Below are 19,992 nucleotides of genomic sequence, written 5' to 3'. Positions count from 1 at the left end.
CCCACCTGGCTACACCCTCCTGTAAGGTAGTCACAGAAAGGGAGAAGGTCCCCCACGAGCCTCCTTTACTTCAGGCTGAGCCCTCCCAGCTGCTCCTCACCAGACTTGTGCTCCAGACCCTTCCCCAGCCCTGCTGTCCTTCTCTGGACACTCCAGCACCTCAGTGACTTGTAGTGGGGTACCCAAAACCAAACACAGGGTTTGAGTTGTAGACACTACACCCATGCCACACTGTGGCCCATGAAGTGGCCCATCAGTGGCAGCTAACCTGGGCAAAAAGCTGCACCAGAGCACCCACATGTCTTTCAGGGTCTAAGGTGGGATCTCTGTGTGGCAGGTGGACTGGCTTCCTCGAAATGAGTTTTAGCAACTGTAGCACATCACTGCAGACAGCCCTTAATGGGAAAGCCCTGGGTCAGCAGTCAGAGGGTGGCCTTGGACCTGGGATCGCCCTGGGCTATTGACTCATGAGCAACCAAAATGAAATATCCAGCAAGGAGCACAGACTGGAGAAGGACCTTGAGAAGCATCTGTTGACCTGATTGATGTTGACTGGACCATGCTGGACTTGGGAAATAAACTCAGGACTGAAGTTGTGCTGCTTTCCACAGCTACCTGACACCATTGCTGCTGAATTGGCACCACTGAGGTCAGTGAATGATGGGATGAATTTTTGTCCCACCTGGATTCTGAACACTCAGCAGCTCCCAGGCACCAACACCCTTCCTCACAAGCACATCCATCACGACTGGCATTGACGGATTAGCCAAGGACTGACTGGACATGAACTAATGAGCACCACTGGGGTGAGGCAGACGTGTTAAAAGGGCAGTGTGATGGGAGCTTTCATCCCACAGGATGCATCTGCACTGGAGACCCTGCCCCAGCCACAGCCTTACAAACCCTCCAGCCCTGGTCTGTTTGAGATGCAGAACACTGCACTGCTTCTGACAGCACATGTGGGCAGTGTCCTTGCCCCAGTGTGGAGTTAAATGAACATATCAGCTTCTGTGGAGGTGTCCAAACTCACCCACAGCCCTTGGGATAGGATTGGGGCATGACAGGAATGGTGGTAAAATAGCTCTGATGTTGACATCAGGACCAGGGTGGGTGGAAGCCATGATAGTTGGATCCTGTTCTGAAAAGCAGTTTAAGATGAAGGGACAAGCAGGTAGCAGAGAGAGTTCCCAGGACCTCAGGGGAAAATGAGCCTCAAAAGACACCCAGCAGCATCTCAAGTCGAAGAGCAGACCACCTCTAGCATGTTAGTGTCTGTCTGGAAGGACAGGTCCTTCCTACAGCCTAAGGCAGCCATTCCCTGAAGCTGTACCCTGGGACCAAGCTCCCAGTTGCCATGCTCAGATTCGCTCCAGTCCTGCCTCACTCCTTCTCTGTACTGTTTTCTTGTCTTCTCTTCCAGGTCTACAGTCATGGATCAACAATCTCCACATGCTATGGTAGAAATCTCCCTCTTCAACAATTTCTCTGAACTAGAATTACCTAGAAACCTCAGAAACATCCAGTTTTATCCGTGAAAGGCAAAATTTTCCGTCTTCACAAGATGCTTTACAGACTATTTTACTTAACACCCTGGAGCCTGCAGCAACTGTTTCCCATTTGTAGCATCTTTTATTTCCCATCTGACACGTGTAACCAAAACCCTGATGTAAATACTGTGGCACTGCCTATCTTCATGAGTACACACTGACACATTCCCTTTTGAAGATAACTGGCAGCATACTGGGTGCAAAGAGCAGCTGGAAGTAGGGAAGTAAGAGGCAGATCAGATGGAGCTGTGAGTAAATACCATAGAGATTGTGTAGTGTGGGTGTGAGCGGGGAGATTCCTAGAAAAGAGCAATAAAATAACAGCCCTTGGCTTTAAACATTATTTACTTATTCATCTAGACCCAGATTTCAATTGGAAGGGAACAGCTAGGGGCAAATAAGGATATAGCCAATGCAGTTTTGATGGTTGATTTGTCATAAAGGTCCATTTCACACCCATCAAGTATTTAATTACCCACACATCTTTAGGAATCCACCACAGGGTTTCTCTTCCCAGAGTTTCAGACTGGGAGAGGCACGTGACAGCACAGATCTTCCTCAGTGCAACATCCAGCAACAGAATGGTAATTGATGTTGTATAAAAAATAGATCATCCGTCTGCTATTTTCCACCCTCCTCAGGAGGGAACCTTTTAATTGGCTGATAATACCCCCCCCTTTAGTCTATCCTCTGTGAGAATTATATAAATCAGGCATATAAAAGGTCAGGGGATTCCCAGGGGAGGATCCATAAAGAACAGAAAATTTGTGTTGCAGCCATTCTACCGCCTCCCCCCAAGATTCACAGAGGAACCACAGAAGTCCAACTCCACACCTCACATGGCCAAGAAACTCCTGTTGAGCAAAAATTAATTAATGTCTTCCACTAATGAACATTTGCTTCTGTCTCAGTAGGAAAATCCCAGTGAGTGGCACCAGTGGCAGCCAGTTCCAGTTCCCAGTGGGTTAATGACAGAACCCACAAGTCAGATCAATTTGTGGGTTTTGGCATCAAAAGGGAAATAAAAAAAGAAGAAAAGAAAAAATAAAAAGAGCATCTATTTGCCTTCATTCCCCACATTGATGAAGTTGCTTCCAATACTTGCAATTATTCTCTTCTTGAGAAAGGAATTAATTAGCATCATATTATATCTTCAAAGTTCCAAGAAGAATAAAGGAATCTGGCACAAAGCAGGATTTCTGGCATGGAAATCAGCCCCTCATCTAAGCAGCAGGGGTGATTGTACAGGCATACTAGTGTGAAACAGGGGGATGCACTTCTATTTGCTGCTGGAAAAATTTTGATGAATAAATCAAAATCTTTATCATGTCTGAATGCACTAATAAGGCCTCTTGGTGTTGGAGAAGGGTCAGCAACTCCTGCATGATAAGGACTTGATTCAGCTCCATGGAAAGCTACAGGAATGTTGTCCCAGAGTTCAGGAGGACAGAGATGAGGCAGAGAGCTTATGTTTCAGAAAATGCTGCCTTCTCCCAAGGACTAATTCAGCAGCCTTCAGGCAAAACATGCACCTCCCTTCCGAGCCACCAAAGTAAAACTTATTTTAAGTTGGGCAAAAACCATTTATAACCTCAGACAATTTCAGCTACTGGCACGACTGCTAAAATATGGTGTTCTTTATGCCCTATTTATTGAGGCATCTTGATAACAAATCTGGAGACACTGTGTAGACACATTAAAAAAAGGCATCCCTCTGTCAGACAGCACAGGCCACAGAAATGAAAGATGATGTAACAACAGATGAAGGCACTTCATCACAGATCTGCTGCTTGCAAAATTCAGAAGAGTAATAAGGTGGTGGGCAGCAAGACTCACAACCTGCCACACATCCAGTTGCCACTGTAGGAACAGGAGTTCATTGTAAATCACGGCAGGAGATGACTCGGAGGTGGTGCTGAAGGACAAATAGCCATTGCTTCATGGGCCACTGACACCAAGGCAAGCCATGGCCGTGGTGGGCTTCGTTACTCAAACAGTGATGGGCCAGATAACGTCAAGCATGAAATGTAATCCTCACCTGACCTGAGTGGAAAACTCTGAAATAAAGACGTTGGAAAGAAAGAATGATTTTATGTATTCTTGAAAAATAGTGACTGGCACCTGTCAGTGCATCTCACATTCCTCCTTGAAGGTTTTCACTGACATTAAACAAGAGTGTAAATAACTCTAACAAAAGGGAGGGTGGAAACAAAAGAGGTGAGGTGAAATGCAATTAGGTTCTGCAGGGAGGATGAGCAGGCAGGTGCAGGCAGCTTCTGAGCAACCAGGGGCTGCGGCCAGAGCCATTCGAGATGGCTGCACTTGTAATCTGTTTACAGAGGAGTAATTGAAAGTAGAGATGTGTGTTAGGCCAAGTGTAACAGTTTGTTTTCGCTTTTCTGCCCTTTCAGTGTAGCTGAAACGATGGCAGGAGTGATAAAGGACGAGGATCCATGAGGTGTGAAACCTATCTGATTGGCACCGGGAGAGGCTGTGATGTGTGTCAAGTTCACCTCCACAACGATGTTGTTTTTACAGCTTGTGACTCATTTGGGTTTGTGCGACTGCTACAAAGCTATTTCTGGCCACTGGGACATGCATTTGACCAGAGCAGGATGGAAGACAGATTTTGTGCAGGTCACTGTGTCTGTGTTTTAAAAAGAGAGCCCTGGGAGCAGAGCCCCAGAACTGCTGGTGCAAGACATGCCCAGGAAAAGGGGGTTTCTAACTCCGTTTTCCTACTTCATTTACTCCATTTTACAGTTTCCCCTACTGTTTTCTTAGTGCTGTAACAGGAAAACTCTGTATTAGGCACTTTCAAACAAAATTTGGTGGTGAGTGAAACAAGCAAGTTGCTTTTATTTTCCCTGTTTCAGACTAAGAGCTGTGCACTGGGCAGACTTCCTAGAGTGTGCTGCATATTCCCAGAGAGAGACCTATGACAAACATTCCTGCAAAAAATGTGTGCTGACACAAATTTGATACTGACACATGTAAAAATGTGTGAGAAAAAGAATATTTCTGAGATATAATTTTTTTTTCAAAATTCAGGAACTTTCCCTATGATTACTGGGGAGCATCACTCAAAGGAAAAACTAGAAAGTAGCACTGAATACTGGAAGACAAGGAACATTAGACTATTCCACATGCTCACCAGATTTAGAAGAACAAAGTCAGGCACTGGTAACTTCAGTCTTCTTTGCACTGTTTAACCCATGGCTAAAAGAATCTTTATAAGGTTATTTATTACTTAGAAGAAGAATAAAAGCTGGCACAAAGGAAAGGGAGAAGAGCTCACAGTGACCCTGCCTGGGCCTAAAGAAATAAATCCAACAGCACTTTACGAGAAAAGCAGGTGAGGTTTAGACTAAGCTCCAAGTATCTCTCTGCTTTTGGGATGATCTTGTCATATTTGATTATGGGCTGTGTTTGGTAGAAAGCACCTTAAAAGTGAGAAAACGCCATCCAATGTCTCAGAGCTTCCAAGTAAAGTTTGTTAGAGTTGCTTGAACGGTTCAGATATTCCCAGCGTGTACACATGTGAAACAAAACCCACCAGCCATGCTACCCCCAAATCCCATTTATTCCTCTTCATGCTCTGTTGTCCTTGAGCTCCAGCTGGCAGCAGCAGTGGCCACAGCAAGTCGCAGGGAGTGTCCCCCCTGCCCCAGCAGCGCTGGAGGAAGGGTTGGGAGAAATCTCAGTAGGAAGCCTGCACGGCAAAGATTTTTGCACCCCTTTTTGAAGGCACAATATGACTGAAGAATTTAGATAAGGCTCCAAATGCATCTGTCCCTTGGGGTGAGTACTTGCAGGCAGAGCCTGTTCTACAGACCAAGGCTGAAGATTCCCCCTGTCACAGATAGGAGCTGGATTAGGCTTCACACATAAAATTTCTCCCCTCTCTTTTCCATAACTAAGAAGCAGTTCCAACTACAGGGTTGCATTCTCTGCTGGCAGAGATGATTGTTACTGCACTGGATTGCCCCACAGTCAGCTTACTGGAGAAGGGAAAGTGAAGAGAACCCTTGGAGGTTTTTAACCAACTTAAATAAAAACCAGCATGGATGAATGTGACTCCTTGTGTCCTAATAAACAAACAATACAAAACACTGCCAAACCTACTAGAGGCCTGAAGTTACAGCTGAGATTTGTGGCTAGCCAGAACCCAAATCCAAACCCAGACCTGGCTTCCTCCCAAGTGAGTCTGAATTTCACATCTAGTTTTTCTAAAGCTGTTGCTTATGCAAAACCTAAAACTAGTCAACATCTTCACGGTAACTTCGGTTTCCCTCTTGCTCTGAGGGCCAGGAAATGGCAGAGCAGAGCACAGAGAGCTGTTTGTCTTTTGCAACCTGTCTTCATCTCCATAGATCAATTTGGCAAATTAAATTCAGGGCGTGAATGGCCCTGCCGCCCAACCACTCCAGGATCGATGCGGCGCTGTCTGTGCCCCACAGAATATTTATGCCAAAGAGCATTAAAAATAAATAATAAAATGCTGCTTCTTCAATATACTCTGACATTCAGCAGAGAGAGAAATGAAGGCGAGGTGGGGAGGGGGGAGGAGAGGGGAAAGCAGTCAGTTCCCAGAATGAAAAGCACAGGCACGTGTCAAAGGGTTTTGTCTGGAACAGTGGGACCAGGTGGCAGGAGGATGCTGCAGAGGGGAAAATACTCAGCTTTCCTCCCTAGCAGGCAGGTCTGCATAACTGCAATTCGGGCGGGCAGTGTTGGTCCCCCACACACTTTGCTGAGGCAAAACTCCCTCTGAGATTAAATTATTAAGCATGGCAGAAATGAAGAGAAGAAAATCAGGTTCAAAGTTACCTGCTGGAGGATATTTTGGTAGAGAGCAGTCAATCAGCGGTGAAATAAGTATAAATAAAGCACACACCCAAATTTTTTCTTAAGGTCTGGATGCTAATCTCACATTGCATGGATTACCTGGATAATCTGAGCAGGCAGGTCCCCAGGTGACTGAAACAAGGCTGCCCTCCACAGTGATTTTGAAGCTTAGCCCTGCAGTTGCCACACATGGACTCCCAAGAGCTGGAATCTGCATGAAACCTGGAGCCGGTGGGCAAAGACCTGTGTTAGCACCCAGAAACCTACTGCTCACAAAACAGACATGAAGTAAATCTTTGCAGGATTTGCACTAAGGTTGTAGCTCTGAGCCAATATTCACCTGGATATCTAGCACAAGAAGGAGATACTGTTGTATTTCTCATTTACCCAACCCACGACTCATCATCTGATTTTACCAGGGAAAAGAAACATCAGAGCAGCTCTTTCCCCAGCCCAGGCGAGGGCTGAACAGATCCACTCACAAGCTTGGTGGCACTGTTATCTGTCTTTTCCCTCTTGCCCTCCATTTGCTGTCTGGGATATTCCAATTCACTCCAATCTTTCAACCACTTCCCCTTTGTTCACCTCTCTTTTGTGCTTCCTTTTGTGCAAATACTCCAGCAAATGAGGTCCCTGGAAGGAACAAAGGCGTTTAAGGATAATGTTGCTATCCTGCAGGAAAATGGTTTTCAAATTTATCATCATGTATAGAGCTAGGAAATATTTTACAGACCTGACTTTTTTTTCATTTTTTTTTTTTCCATCCAAAACGTTTCACAAGTTTGGATGGATTAATGTGAAATTACTTAGTCAGAAAAATGGGTAGCAGTGGTGGGGAATAACAATATTTATTTTTAGCATTTGGAGAATAAAACACTGGCTTTCTGCTACACTTAGGGTTTTTTTTTTTTGCTTCAGTTTTACATAGCAGATCTTTTAAAGCCTCTGAAATTAAAAAGAAATCAATTTTGGTAAAAAAAAAAAATCTCTTTTTTCATCTGACTTCCATTTTTCTTAAATAATGCAGAAATTATTTCCAGTTGAAAGGAGTCCTTCCTATTCTCATAACAGTTATATATCATTAATGCCTTGTAAGAGCTACATTTAGCCAATGAGCTAATACAAATAAACCATGTGATTGGCAAAGACAACTCTAATTAGAAGGACTTCCAACAAATTGACCACAGATGAGATAAAGGGCAGGATAAGTAAAAGTGCTATATAAATTACTTGCCATGAATTATCTACCAGCTCAAGACAACTGACAGTAATAGACCTGGGCAGCACATTGTGTCACCTTTCATTCCAGATCCCGATTTTTCCAGTGAACTCAGGAATAAAAATCCTGCTCTGCTCACTAGGGAAACACACAAGACATAAATTGTAGCAGGGTATTTTTTGCGTCAGAGATGGCTCTTTGTGTCTCCTCGTGCAATTGTACTTTTCTTGCCTTATACCCGAAATTCTGAACTCTTGAGGATTTTGGTGTGATCCCTAACGGAGCCAGATTCAGGCTCTGAGCAGTAGGGAGCACAGCAAGCACTTCATGGGGGATAGGGGTAAGAGAGATAAAATCATCATCCTCAGGAGATGTGTCCATCCAAGGAGACAAAGACCTGTCAGACTGCTCTCCACTGAAAGCACGACTGGTGTGCAGGAAAAGGCAGGAAAAGATTCCTAAGGTCAGTTTCCAAGTCTTTGGTTTTCATGTAGCCAAGAACATTTTCTGCACTGGACAGGGTGTGTACAGCATCTTAAACAAAACCTCGTAACGTCTCTCTGCGGGGATTGATTTAGATGGCATGATAAATCATTTCAAATAAAGGTATGGGACGATATCCAGAGACTTCAGGCTTCAATCTAATTAGGAGTCTGGGAGCAGCACAGAGCTGCTGGATGAGCAGGGGTCTGTGCACAGCCAGCACCCTCATTTAAGGCACATCCAGACCTCCCACCCCACATGGCTGTGATGCTGCCAATACCCACATTGCATCGAGGTTCCCAGCAGAATTAGTGGTCGTGGTGGTCTCAGTGGGGAGGAATGAATGGGATAAGTGCACTACCTACCCTTAAATCAGCACACAGGGAACAAAAATCACCTTGTAATACAGTTCCAGCACCAGGAAGCTTATATTTCTTCTAGTGACATGGCAAGGCCCATGACATCATGCCTCGGTGTTGTGGCCCCACATCATTTCATCATGAGGTAATCAGGTCAGCATCAGAGCAAGGACCCTTTAAATCAAGCGACGAGAGCCAGAGGCTGTTTCTGATCGAAGGGCAGCCACAGGGAGAAGGTGCCATTCACAGCCTCAGAACGTTCTCTCCTGCAGCTGCAGAGCTCAGGAGGGAGGGGGAAGGAGAAAAAACCCCCAACACCCAGGTGTTTGTAGTTTGTCCTTGCTTGGAGGCAGCCAGATGCTTTACCATTTCAGAGAATGGGGAGAGCAAGGGGAATAGAAAGAAATACCCTTTGCTTTTCACAAGGAGACAGGAAGAAATGAGAGAGTCCATTAGATGTTAATGAATTACCCTGCAATATGCCGGGCAGGCAGGCCAGCTCCTTAACTCCAGAGCTGGCAGAGCTAGGCAGAGATGCCAATTTATCCATGTCTGCAGCATTTTGCAATAACACACCAGACTGTGTGATACTTTCCCCTCCTGCACCAAATGCTTCCTCAGGGCCCATCACCGGCAGCACCATGATTTAAGAGCAGGGTGAGTGTGTGACCGGCAGGGCCAGTGAAAGCACTAAAATAAATTGCCAGAGGAGGGTATGGAACCATCATCATCGGCAATTTCTAACAGCAGGTTCAACATCCTGCCTGCAGCCAGAGGGATGGAGCAAAAAAAACCTTGCAAAGTCCTTTCCAATGTGGTTTTTACGATTTCACAGGTTACAGAAGCAGCTTTGAGAGCTCTGAGCCCTGTTCCACATTTGCTGCTGCCTGACCAGAAAAAAATCCTTAAATATAAAATCCTTTTCACTTATTTTTTTCTTTGTCTTGGTTTATTAAATGGCCTTCAAATCCAATTTTAGAGGTTCTTCCTTTATCAAGAGAGATGTTTCCAATTGCAAAGGTTATATCAGCCCCACAGATTACTGACTGCTCTGGTAAATACCCTGGCAAAGGTCTCAGTGCACTCTCTGCTCCATAGACCTGCAGAAGTAGCTCAGTCCCAAACTGCTGTCTGAGGACTGTCCTCTTTCAAATCCACCAGATGCAGAGCTAAATCCTGAGAAGGGCTCTTGCTGCTTCACACAAAGTTTGATGGAGTTGAGAGCCTAGGTTACAACCTGAACTGGTAAATTAAAAATAGTTTTAATTGTTATCAGAATATCCCTCCAAGCTTCAAGCCAGAAGGTGAAATGCGAGCCAATCCAGGGGTTATTTTTAAATCATCTCAGAATTTTAAAGTTCAGCACCTGAGTTTTGCAGGGTAGATGTCTGAGATACAAAGGTCTGAGTCTGGCAGAACTGAAACAGTGCCAGAGCAGAGCCCAAAAGGTGAGGTACAAAGTATTTCCCTGGAGGATGCTATGCACCCTCACCTTGGCTCTAAAACACTTCACTGGCAGGCGCTTTCCCTGTCCCTGGGTGCACTCAGAGCCTCGCAGGACTGAGTTGAAAGTTCATCGGTTACACCATTTACCCAAATGAAGATAATGACATGACAAGTAAAATCAATTTTCATATGGTTTCTAAGCTGAGATTTGCTTCCAGAGGTTAAAGACACCAAGCAATACCCTTCAGTGAGGCTAAACAATTTATAGCAGCTGAGGATCTATCCTTCAAAGCTTAACTGCTAAGAGAAGGGAGAAATTAATTTCTGAATCCAGTGCATGTTCATCCAAGCTTAAAATAAATGGGGATTATTATTCTTTTCAGGTGAAAAGCAGATTATAAAAATAAATATACATTGTAAGTTTAAAAGCAAGACCCTAGGGAGACAGCTGGATTCAGAGAGAAATTAATCAGAAAGCAACTTCTGAAAGCATTGAATATTCTTTGCCATTTCCCAATCGATTCTTAACTGAGAGAGCAAGAAAACAGCCGACACTCCTAATAGCTGCTTTTGGAAGTGCAGTCTGCCCAGCAGCATGATTTGTGGGGCTTGCATGAGTTCCTGGCAGCCACTGCAGATGAATCAGAGGTTTCTTTTTTAACATCATCTGTGATAATAGTCTGGCAGTGAGGAGAAGTGTTGCTTTCCTGCAATCCAGATTTGCAGGATGCTATCCTCTTTGGTAAAGCAGACATTAAGATTCAAAATCTGAGAAGGTCCTAATATAGAGAATATGAGCTAAATATATCCACTCTGCAGACCAATTTTTCCCTTGCCAACATGCTAACATGGTTTTTTCTTTTTATTTTCTTTTCTTTGCTTTTCCTTTTTTTTTTTTTTTCATCTGAGATCAGTGCCACATTCTCAAGCACTTGGCCAAATTAATAAAATCAGTTCATTATTTCAGGTTCCTGCAGTTTTAACTCCTCTGGTCTGCCTTCTCAAAGTAAATGCAGAGAGGCTGCGTAAGCACAGGCTGCCTCTGGGGTAGGAGAGAACCTGGGAATCAGACCAATTGCCTCCCTCACTTCAGCTCCATCAGGGAATTTTAAATATAAACCCTGCTTTTTTTCACCACATAAAATGGGTAATCTGGGTCTTGCTATTAAGAATTGCATCACTCTAGGAATATAAATAGATAAATACTTCTGTGAGACCACTGCTCACCAGCAATCTTTCTATCAGCCAGTCTTCCTCACACAGTCTTCTCATTAATTAAAAGCTGCACAGTTTGGACCATTGAGGCAAAACACAGTGTAGCACCCAAAATATTACCCTGGGAACAGCTCATGAAAGCCCCCACTAATCTCTCAGTAAGGGGCTCAGAGCAGCACAAGCAATCAAGCCTCAATGATTCCTCAACAACCAATGAAATCTGGCAAGGCAAAAGAAAATATAAATAGAGGGAAAAGCAACCAAAACAAAACCCTTGCCAGTGTGCAGGGAAGTTTTCTGGGGTCTCTGCATTAGGAGACAAAAGCCTCCCACGCTCAGCTTGACGCTGTTGAGAGCTGAACCTTTGCTGCAGACTTCCCTCAGCGTGAGTCCCTGTCCCTGAAGTGTGATTTATCCCCTCAGAACAGCAAACAACGCAACATCCCAGCACAGGAGTCACTTCAGTGCTTGAAGATCCAGCCATTGACTGCAGGCTTTACCTTCCACCTCTACACAAACACCAACCAAGGCCTGCACAAACAAATCAACTGGAGAATTGATTGGGGGAAAAAAACCTAGCAAAACACTAAACACAGCTTTCTTTTCACCTCTTTCAGCACTCAACCAATGGATGTTTCCCTAGGGTAGAGTAAGGAAGGTTGAATTAGTGCTCTCTAAACAGGTGAAGTACATATCCAAACCTGTACTTTCTCAGGCTAATGGTAAGAAGGTAAGTAGCACAACAGTTCACATCCCCAGCATTGCTCAGGAACAACTAAGCATGTGCATAAAAGCATCTATTAACATGCTTTACTTTTTCAAACGCTTCAGCTTTTGACACTTTCTACATGGCTTGCTACAAGGAATCAGTAGTATTTCTTCTTTATGCTTTCTTTAGCTTACTACTAAAAAAAATAACAGGGAAGATCTGTTTCAGTTCATCATTTGTCCAGGTGTATTTGGAAATTCAAGAGTCTTCTAATCCTTTCCTCCGAGGAAAAGGAATCTGATCCACTTTTGAGTCTCTGAAGTGTTGCAATGGTCCTTCCCATCATCATAGTGAAGTTATGGCAGGTGCTGCCTCCCTGCCCCTCAACAATCCTTCATGAAGTCAAAGGATGTCTTTCCATGTGTTACCCCTACCTTTAAAACCAAAATAGAAACTTCCCCTGACTGGTGTTTGGTCAGTGCTTTACAGCTGAGGATGAAGGCCTTTGGCAAGCTGAACCCAGCTCAGTCCACCTTGGATTAGCCACAACCAACAAGAAGGAAATTTTGGCTTCTTAATACTGCTGTTTTGGTCTCCCTTTAAACTTCAGTTGTGATCTGGGAACCTGACATTATTTAGGGTTCCAGAGAGCAAAGACATCCTAGTTTAATTTAGCCTTTGGTTTGAGTTCAGCTGCTCTGGCTCGTGCTGACCAACCTGCACAGCACAAACACATGGAGACAACAGGGAGAGAAGCATCAGCCACATTCACATCTCCCTGAAACGTGATCTTGCTGCCCTCCTTCCCTCTGTTGTTCGTGTATTAACTCTCCATGTTGCTATTTTTGTGTCTTGGAGCACAAGGAGTGAGAAGTAAGAAGGGACCTTGTTGGGCACCCAGCACCATACCTTAGGGTGTGGTCCAAGCCCTTTGCTCCCAGCACAGCAAACCTGATCTGCGTGGGCTAGCAAAGACACAGATAGGGGTTAAAATGCTGTGAATGCTGTGCCCTTCTCCTGGTGGGTGTACACTGACACAGAGCCACAGGGGTCAGGGCAGGCCAGATATTGCCTCTCTTCACAGACACATTTTTCCCAGATGCTCCTCTATCCTCCAGCCCTTGCTTCATCCCATGTGTTCATGAGTTTATGGAAGACACAGCCCTTTTGTAGAGCTTTGTGCAGCACCTAGGTCCACTTGTCCTGAACCTAAGCGAGAGCACAGTTCCCAGGAAAGGTGGTTCCGAGATGGAAAGGACAGGAAGAAACACGACCCGCATCTCAAGCAACAAGCCCAGCTTTCAATCCCCTGCCAGGAAAAGCCACAGTTAAGCCAATGACTTTCACTCAGCAACCAACAATTCCAAAGCAGAGAAAAAACCAACCCTTCCTTAAGTCATGTCTTTCCTTGACCTTCCCAACAGCAAAACAACTTGTGTGCTTTAATGATGTCCCTCCTGAACCCAAATATCCTCCTTTTCCAGCAGTACCTGGTTTTTCAGCTGACACCCAGGGGAGGATTCCTGCAGGAGCAAACTCCCCTTGAAAAGCAAGTGACAGCAACGAGGGACCAAGGCATTTTTCCTGCACATTTCAACATAGGAGAGTAAGCAAAGACTAAGACCCAGTCCTGATCCTGAAGTCACTCTGCTGTTACTCCTAGTGTGGATCTCTAATCTCTACCAGAAGCACTAGAAAACCCAGTTCCCAACGCACCAGCTCAAGGATTTTCTTCTCAGCCAGGGTAGAGAGTAAAGACAGAAAACCCAGAGTTCAAACAGAACCAAGAATGGCTGTTGTTCAGTCGTCTGCTTTGGACTTTTTCAATGCCTTATTAGGAGTCAATTGACAAAAAAAGAAAAGGAATAAAAGGAACAACAAATCCATAGCCTGTCTAGCAGGGAGAAGGGAAGAATGCAACAGTTTTACAAGACCGATAAATTGAAACGCACACAAACTCCACAGCCATGACCTTTTAAAGTGTCATTTTTAGTGAGAGCATTGGCATGGAACGGTGCTTTTGATTTGTGCTGAGCAGAAACATTCAGAAAATCCAATCTGCACTTTGACATCAGCTGAGGCAGATCAGCCTTTGCCAGTTAATTTAGAAAAGCTCAGGATTGCTTCTGCTGCAAGGTAAGACTGAACATCTGCCTTCCTTCCCCTTGATTGCCCACTGAATCCACAAGACCTCTTTAGGGGCTGTGTAACATGGATGTGACTTTTCCAACCACTCCCCATCTTAAAGCTGATTTCCCCAACTGGGGAAGTGTGTAGGGGTAGTACGGGGGGGTCATTTCCAGCACTACTGCCTTCTGTCAAACTGCTCCCCTCTTTGTGCTGCCTAAAGCCTGAGATCACTTCCCTCCAAAGATATCTTCCTCCAAGACAGGCAGGGTTTGAATAAACATGGATGTATATTCTTGCCCAAGCCTGAACCTGTAAGGTTATGTTACATCCACAATGGAAAACCAGCCTCTCACATCTCTGCCTTTCACACAGAGATGAAGGGAGTTCTACCAGGGATGAAAACATGAATAAAGATGTGTGCCAGAAGTTTTAGGGGGGAGGTAACGTGAGCCACAGACTCCTTGAAGAGCTTGTGTTATACATTGCTCTGCTAAAAACAAAACCTTTCCTGCATTAGGTTTTACAGGGATTCAGGAAGTGAGCAGGCAATCCAAGGGAAGCACCATCAAAAGGTACAAATTCAGGTCCAATAGCTCATTTACTCCTATACTTTTTCCCAGCTGTTAACCAAAGATGGGAGTCTGGTTAATGAACATTTAAACTACTAGTTTATTCTAACTCAGTGTGTCTTGTTTCATCCGAGAACATTTTATGTCACTCCCTTGTATGAACCCAGGAGCTGTTAAAATAAAATAAAACTGGTATTTCTAACCACAGCAACAATCAATATGCCTCAGAGAAACACAATGAACATATCTGCAGCCTGAATTTATAAAAGTCTTGGCTCATTCAGGAGAGCTCTTCTAGGCTGAACAGCAGTTCCATACCTTTGGAAGTTAAACCACGATTCTTTCTACTAATGAAGAAATAGAAAACTGAAGAGCATGTGTCCCCAAGCAGATTGAGTAATGAGGTTGCTTTCTATTAATGCAGTGTAGGAGAGAGGGCAGGAGGGAAGAAGCCCTGGCAAAGGAAAAGGGCTGTTAAGCTAACAGGCAAATCTGTGCAACAGCACAGGAGACATAACTGGCTACAAACTGGAGAGGAGGAGTTAGTCTCCAAAATTCCTCATTATTAAAACACATGGTGCTGGAAGGGCCATTTCCTCAGGCCACGTAGGACCTTTGGGCCCTCAATTCCCAAGTAATATGTTAAAGCATGATTTGCAGAGGATCAAGTTTGGATGAGTTTGGCTTCACGGGCATAGCAATCGGCTGGGAAAGGTAGACAGAATCTTTGCAAAAAGTCCATTGCATTGGGAATTATTTTAGCAAGAACATGGAAAATAATTCCTTGCCCTCTTCCCTTACAGCCAACTCTGTCTTGGTCAGCACAAATCTTCTCCTCTCATCTAAATTAAGATGTTGCAAGGGTACTAAACAATCAATTGATTTCTCAGAGGACTTTCTACATTTATCAGCCTGGAAGACTAAGATTAATTCTACTCCAAATTAAAGCAAAGGCACTGGCAATGCCTGGAGAGCCCTGCAAATGCATCTTTCAGAACCCTTTTTCAGCTCTTTGAGGACTTGAAGCTGCACATAATTTAAAAATATTTGGAAAATTGTGGGCCTATTTTTCAATTACCAGACATTTGTCTTTTCCCCGAGATTTTCTCTGCCCTATTCCAGATTGCCTAAAAAATGGAATAAAATCCTGCCATGACTCAAGACCTCATCCTGCAAACCCTGCCATTGTGTCCAGATGACTTTGCCCACAGCTGTGCAAGTAATACCTTTCTAAATTAAAAGGCAGGTGTGATACAAGTTTTTATCCCTTTTTTTCTTTCACTGCTCCTGAACTATAAATAAAGAGAAATTCCTGAGCACTAAGTAGCTAAACCATGAATAATTCATCACCCCATGTTCTCTTCCTGATGTAGAGACCCATGTGCAGATTCCTGTGCCTTTGAGTCTCCTGGGGGGCTTGGATACAATTGAGAGACAGGTTTCTCTTATGCTAAATCTTATTTCATCTCCTAGACCTGTGCTAGCTGCTCTCTCAGGCTGCAAACAAACTCCCTGATGAATTCTCTCACCTCCTCCTCTTCCTTTGCTCTTCCTTTCTTTTGCTTTGTCCAAGTTGCTTACACACGATCACACCCTGCTTCGCAACTCCTGCAAAAAGGAATAAAACATCGAGAAATGTTCTACATTCACCCCCAGAAACACATCTCCCTTCTCCCAGATGTGTGTTGCCTCGGGTTTAACTGTGTGGACACACATCTGATTGCACAGAGGAGAGTTACCACATTCAGCTTTGCATCAGACAGGTCAGAAAAAGCCCAGAGTCCTTCGCTGGCCAATGTGCTTTTTCATTTTACAAAAGGAGGTTGGTTTTCATTAAAGGAATGGCAGAACAACACTGATAAAGTATTCCTTCAGTTTTTAAGCTGCCTAATGTAATAGAGAATATTAATCAAAGCACAAAAGAAAATCATATGCTTCTCCAGTCACAAATGTCATTAGAATAACTTTCCAGCTTTAGAAAGTTCTTTCCAAGTTGTATCTTGAGTGGCAGTTACTAAATTAGGCTGAAAGTCATCCATCTATTCTATTTTCTCCTCAGAAAACACATTATTTTAAATTTATCTCATAATGGGGGTTTTTCTTAATCTCTTTTTAATAATGATAGGGAAAAGAAAGGGAGGGAGTTTCTTTTGTTTTGATTTTGTTTTTATCCAACAGTATTCAGATTTGAGTCCTTTTCACGGTGCATAGAACTAGATATTCTAGAGGTCTGCTTTTTTCAATGAGAAATGCAATTTTTCTATTAAAAACAAAAAAGTTACAAGTATTTCAACCAGCTCAAGGTAGAAAACATGTACTGAAAGATCAAATATCAGACCCAGCCACTGCTCATTGCCAGCACTGACAAGGGGTCACCTAAAGATGTCCCTTTGCCACAGGGGTCACATAACCAAGAAAGTTTCACGACAGCGATGAGGGCTCCACAAGAAGGAGGGAAATACAATACAATGCCGAGTTCTTAGCTGAACCCTTCTCTGAAGTGTGCCCTTACATCCTAGAGTCAATCCCAAGCCAGGACTGAAAACATTTTCTTGGAGCTTTTTCTGTGCTTCTTGACTGAAAAGGTGATGCTGCCCTGGGTCACAGCATCATGAAAACTTGTAAACTAGAGGGAGCACCTCACTGCTTGCTCTTCCTTAATTTTCATTCTTGTTTCTCAAGGACTTCTCTAAAAACACCCTCACACAGCCATCCAAGAGAAACAGCAGGACTGCAGAGACAGAAAACAGAACAACTGGCCATGCACAAGGGCTGTCAACTGCAGAAAGAAAAATTGAGAACAGATACAAAAAACACTGCTCTTCATACTCATTTACAGCCATCTTTGGACTGTATAAGGAAAACCAGCACGCAGGCAAAGAGTCCATTCCATGTCTGCCTTTCCCATGGATTGGGTCTTGCTCAGCGCTCACACCAAATACTTGGAGGGTTTTAGCACTCCCCTAACTCCATGTGGAGGGCTTGTGAGGTCATCAGCTTCTATACATGAAAAAAATCCGAATTCAGCATGAGAGAATTTTACAATTGAGTTCATTTGGGAGCTTGCCAGTTCAGGAAAGGGAGATAGATCTTGTTTTAAGATGTGTTTATTTGCAATCCTCACACCTACACACACATATTTGATTATTAATGTGGGTTTCATAAACAGGGCTCTGTGCATGCCTGTTTCTCTGGGAAGAAGCTGAGTGGAAAGGAAATGACAAAACGTTTTCTACAGTCCCTACCATGCTTATAAAATGACCGTTCCAACTGTGAAATAATGCTGGATACCACAAGTAAAAGTTGTGGGTGTCAAATGTACCACCAGAATGTGTCTAAGTGTTAATTTCTATATAACATTAACACCAACTGATTTCCTTTAGTCAGACTTGAGTCAGACCCACTGGGCACCTCCAGCGACCGGAGCCACTCTTGGTCCTCAGCCTGGCTGTCCACACTGCCATGAGCAAGGGCAGCAGTTAACACTCGGCACCTGGTTATTGGTGTTTATTGGTGGAAATATTCTGTGCTGCGTGAGTCAGCCCTACTGAGTGCATGGGTATATTTAGGTGTATTACACCACGTTGTGAGCTGGCTGGATCAAGACTGTATTGCTGCCTATCGAGCTGGAGAGTTTGGCACAGTGGCTGTGTGGGGGTGACCCTCAGGAACAAGAGCTGGAGGTGCTCACAGCCAGCCTAGCACATAACTCATTTAGCACATTACAAGTTTTACAGGGTACGGGGAGAATTGTTATTTGAGAAAATCGGCAGGACATCAACAAGTGCTGAGGGTCTGACCTGCCTGTGCACCTCTGAAACCCTCAGGAGAGCTCCCAGCTGCAATTTAAGGCACTCAATTACTGCAGACACTCCTGGGTGATTGTGTGAGAACCAAGTAAAGATATATTTCCTTTTCCTCCATGGACTAGAAATGAAACAAACACTTGATCAGCTGAATCAGAAGAGAACAATAACATGAACCATTTTCCAAGGGTCCCTTTTAAAACTCCTTATATCTTCCAATAACTAAATATCATCTTATGCCCTGCAGTTTTTATAACTTACCACTATATTTTGATAATCAAATTATCAAACCTTTGACATAGGATTTAAAGCAGGAGAATTAGAACACAGAGGGGCAGGGAAAGGATAATATTGGAGCCAGCTAGTACGTCAACAGAATGACACCCTAGAGGAAGAACCTGAGATATCCATCTATTTTTCATCATCAAACTAGTGATACATCATTTGGCAATTAACTGATGGCTAAAAACATTAAGTATTGATTCCAATTAACTCTGAGGTGTAATTAATTGTTTTCTTTCCTTAAGATCTCCAATGTAAAATAGCAGTTTGTAAGGCTGTGTCACGAAAAAAACACAACAGCTGGTAAGAGCAGGGAGACTTTGGACACTAAAGGAGAATCCAATGCATTTAGTCTGGTTGGGAAATCTTCCTTGCTTGTTATTTAATTATGTGTAAAAGAAATTTACATTTTATTTGATTTTTGGCAGTATTAAATCTGTGCTCTCAAGGAAGAGCCAAACAATTCTGAAAGCTTTCTGATGAGCCTATTGACAGAGAGAAAAAAACTGTATTTTTATAATTGCACACCCAGAAGGTTTGCCCATGGTTTGGGGTGTTAGTCCAGGTCTGAAGACCAGGGAGCACTTTGCTATCCAGAGTCCATTACTGCTTCATTATGCAATTTAAGGCCCAGAAACACATGGGTGGTGACTCAAGTAATGTCTTTTCCTGAACGTGTGCCAGGGCAGGTGTGTAATTCAAGCTACAAATGGCAACCTTGTGCTTTGCAATCTGAGTAGTCCTGGGCCAGGGCACAGGTGCAGTAAATCCCCAGAACTTCTTTGACTCCTGCCCCATAGAAGTAACCTCCATCCATTTTCTGCTCACCACAACTACACCAAGTTACAAGCAAGCCCTGGCAATAGTTGAATAATTCTATAATTAGCTATGATTTATACAGCTGGATTTTGCACATAGAGGGATATTTAATGAGAGACTGTGCCGGAGCAAAGGGGGCTGATCTGAATTTCAGCCTTCTTCAGGCTATTCCACAAGGTAAATGCTACCTCCACAGCAGCATTCACATGGACTTGCCCTTTGGAGACAGCAGGGAAGTAAAGCAGGTGAAGAAACCCAACAGAAATTTCCACATTAGTGGCTCAAGTGCTCAGCTGCCCTGTCTCCTGGTTGCAGTTTTCCCAAGACCGTTGTTCTCATCATAAACTGTTGACTCAAAAGATTTCAAATGAAGCTATCCCACCCCATCCCCTGCTGCTCTCTTCCCAATACACAGAGATGCTTAAAACAAACCAGATGTGCCACACAAGGCTGTTTTGTGATAAAATCCTCAGAAGGCTCTTGCTCACCCAGCCTGTCCTCAAGTATTAGAAGTGGCCAGTTCATTTCCATAAGTTATTATGCAAAATAGCCCGACAAGC

The 19,992-nt window shown here is 43.8% G+C and overlaps 1 long non-coding RNA gene across 3 annotated transcripts in view; it reads right to left on the bottom strand.

Moving 5' to 3' along the window:
* Positions 1 to 19,992, bottom strand: part of LOC121669899 — a 213,490-nt gene that overhangs the window by 50,748 nt on the left and 142,750 nt on the right. Inside the window, exon 4 of one of the 3 annotated variants that reach the window (XR_006017928.1) lies at positions 6,495 to 6,617. The exons of the other annotated variants lie outside the window; for them this stretch is intronic. This is a non-coding gene — a long non-coding RNA (uncharacterized LOC121669899). The remainder of the gene's footprint in view (positions 1 to 6,494; positions 6,618 to 19,992) is intronic. 3 annotated transcript variants of the gene reach the window in all.

This window comes from Corvus kubaryi, unplaced genomic scaffold, assembly GCF_017639235.1.
Source record: "Corvus kubaryi isolate FWS band 111438036 unplaced genomic scaffold, C.kubaryi_AGA036_p1.0 37394, whole genome shotgun sequence".
Lineage (NCBI taxonomy): Eukaryota > Metazoa > Chordata > Aves > Passeriformes > Corvidae > Corvus > Corvus kubaryi.
The sequence above is the reverse complement of the archived record's forward strand: the minus strand, read 5'-3'. Positions and strand labels throughout refer to the sequence as shown.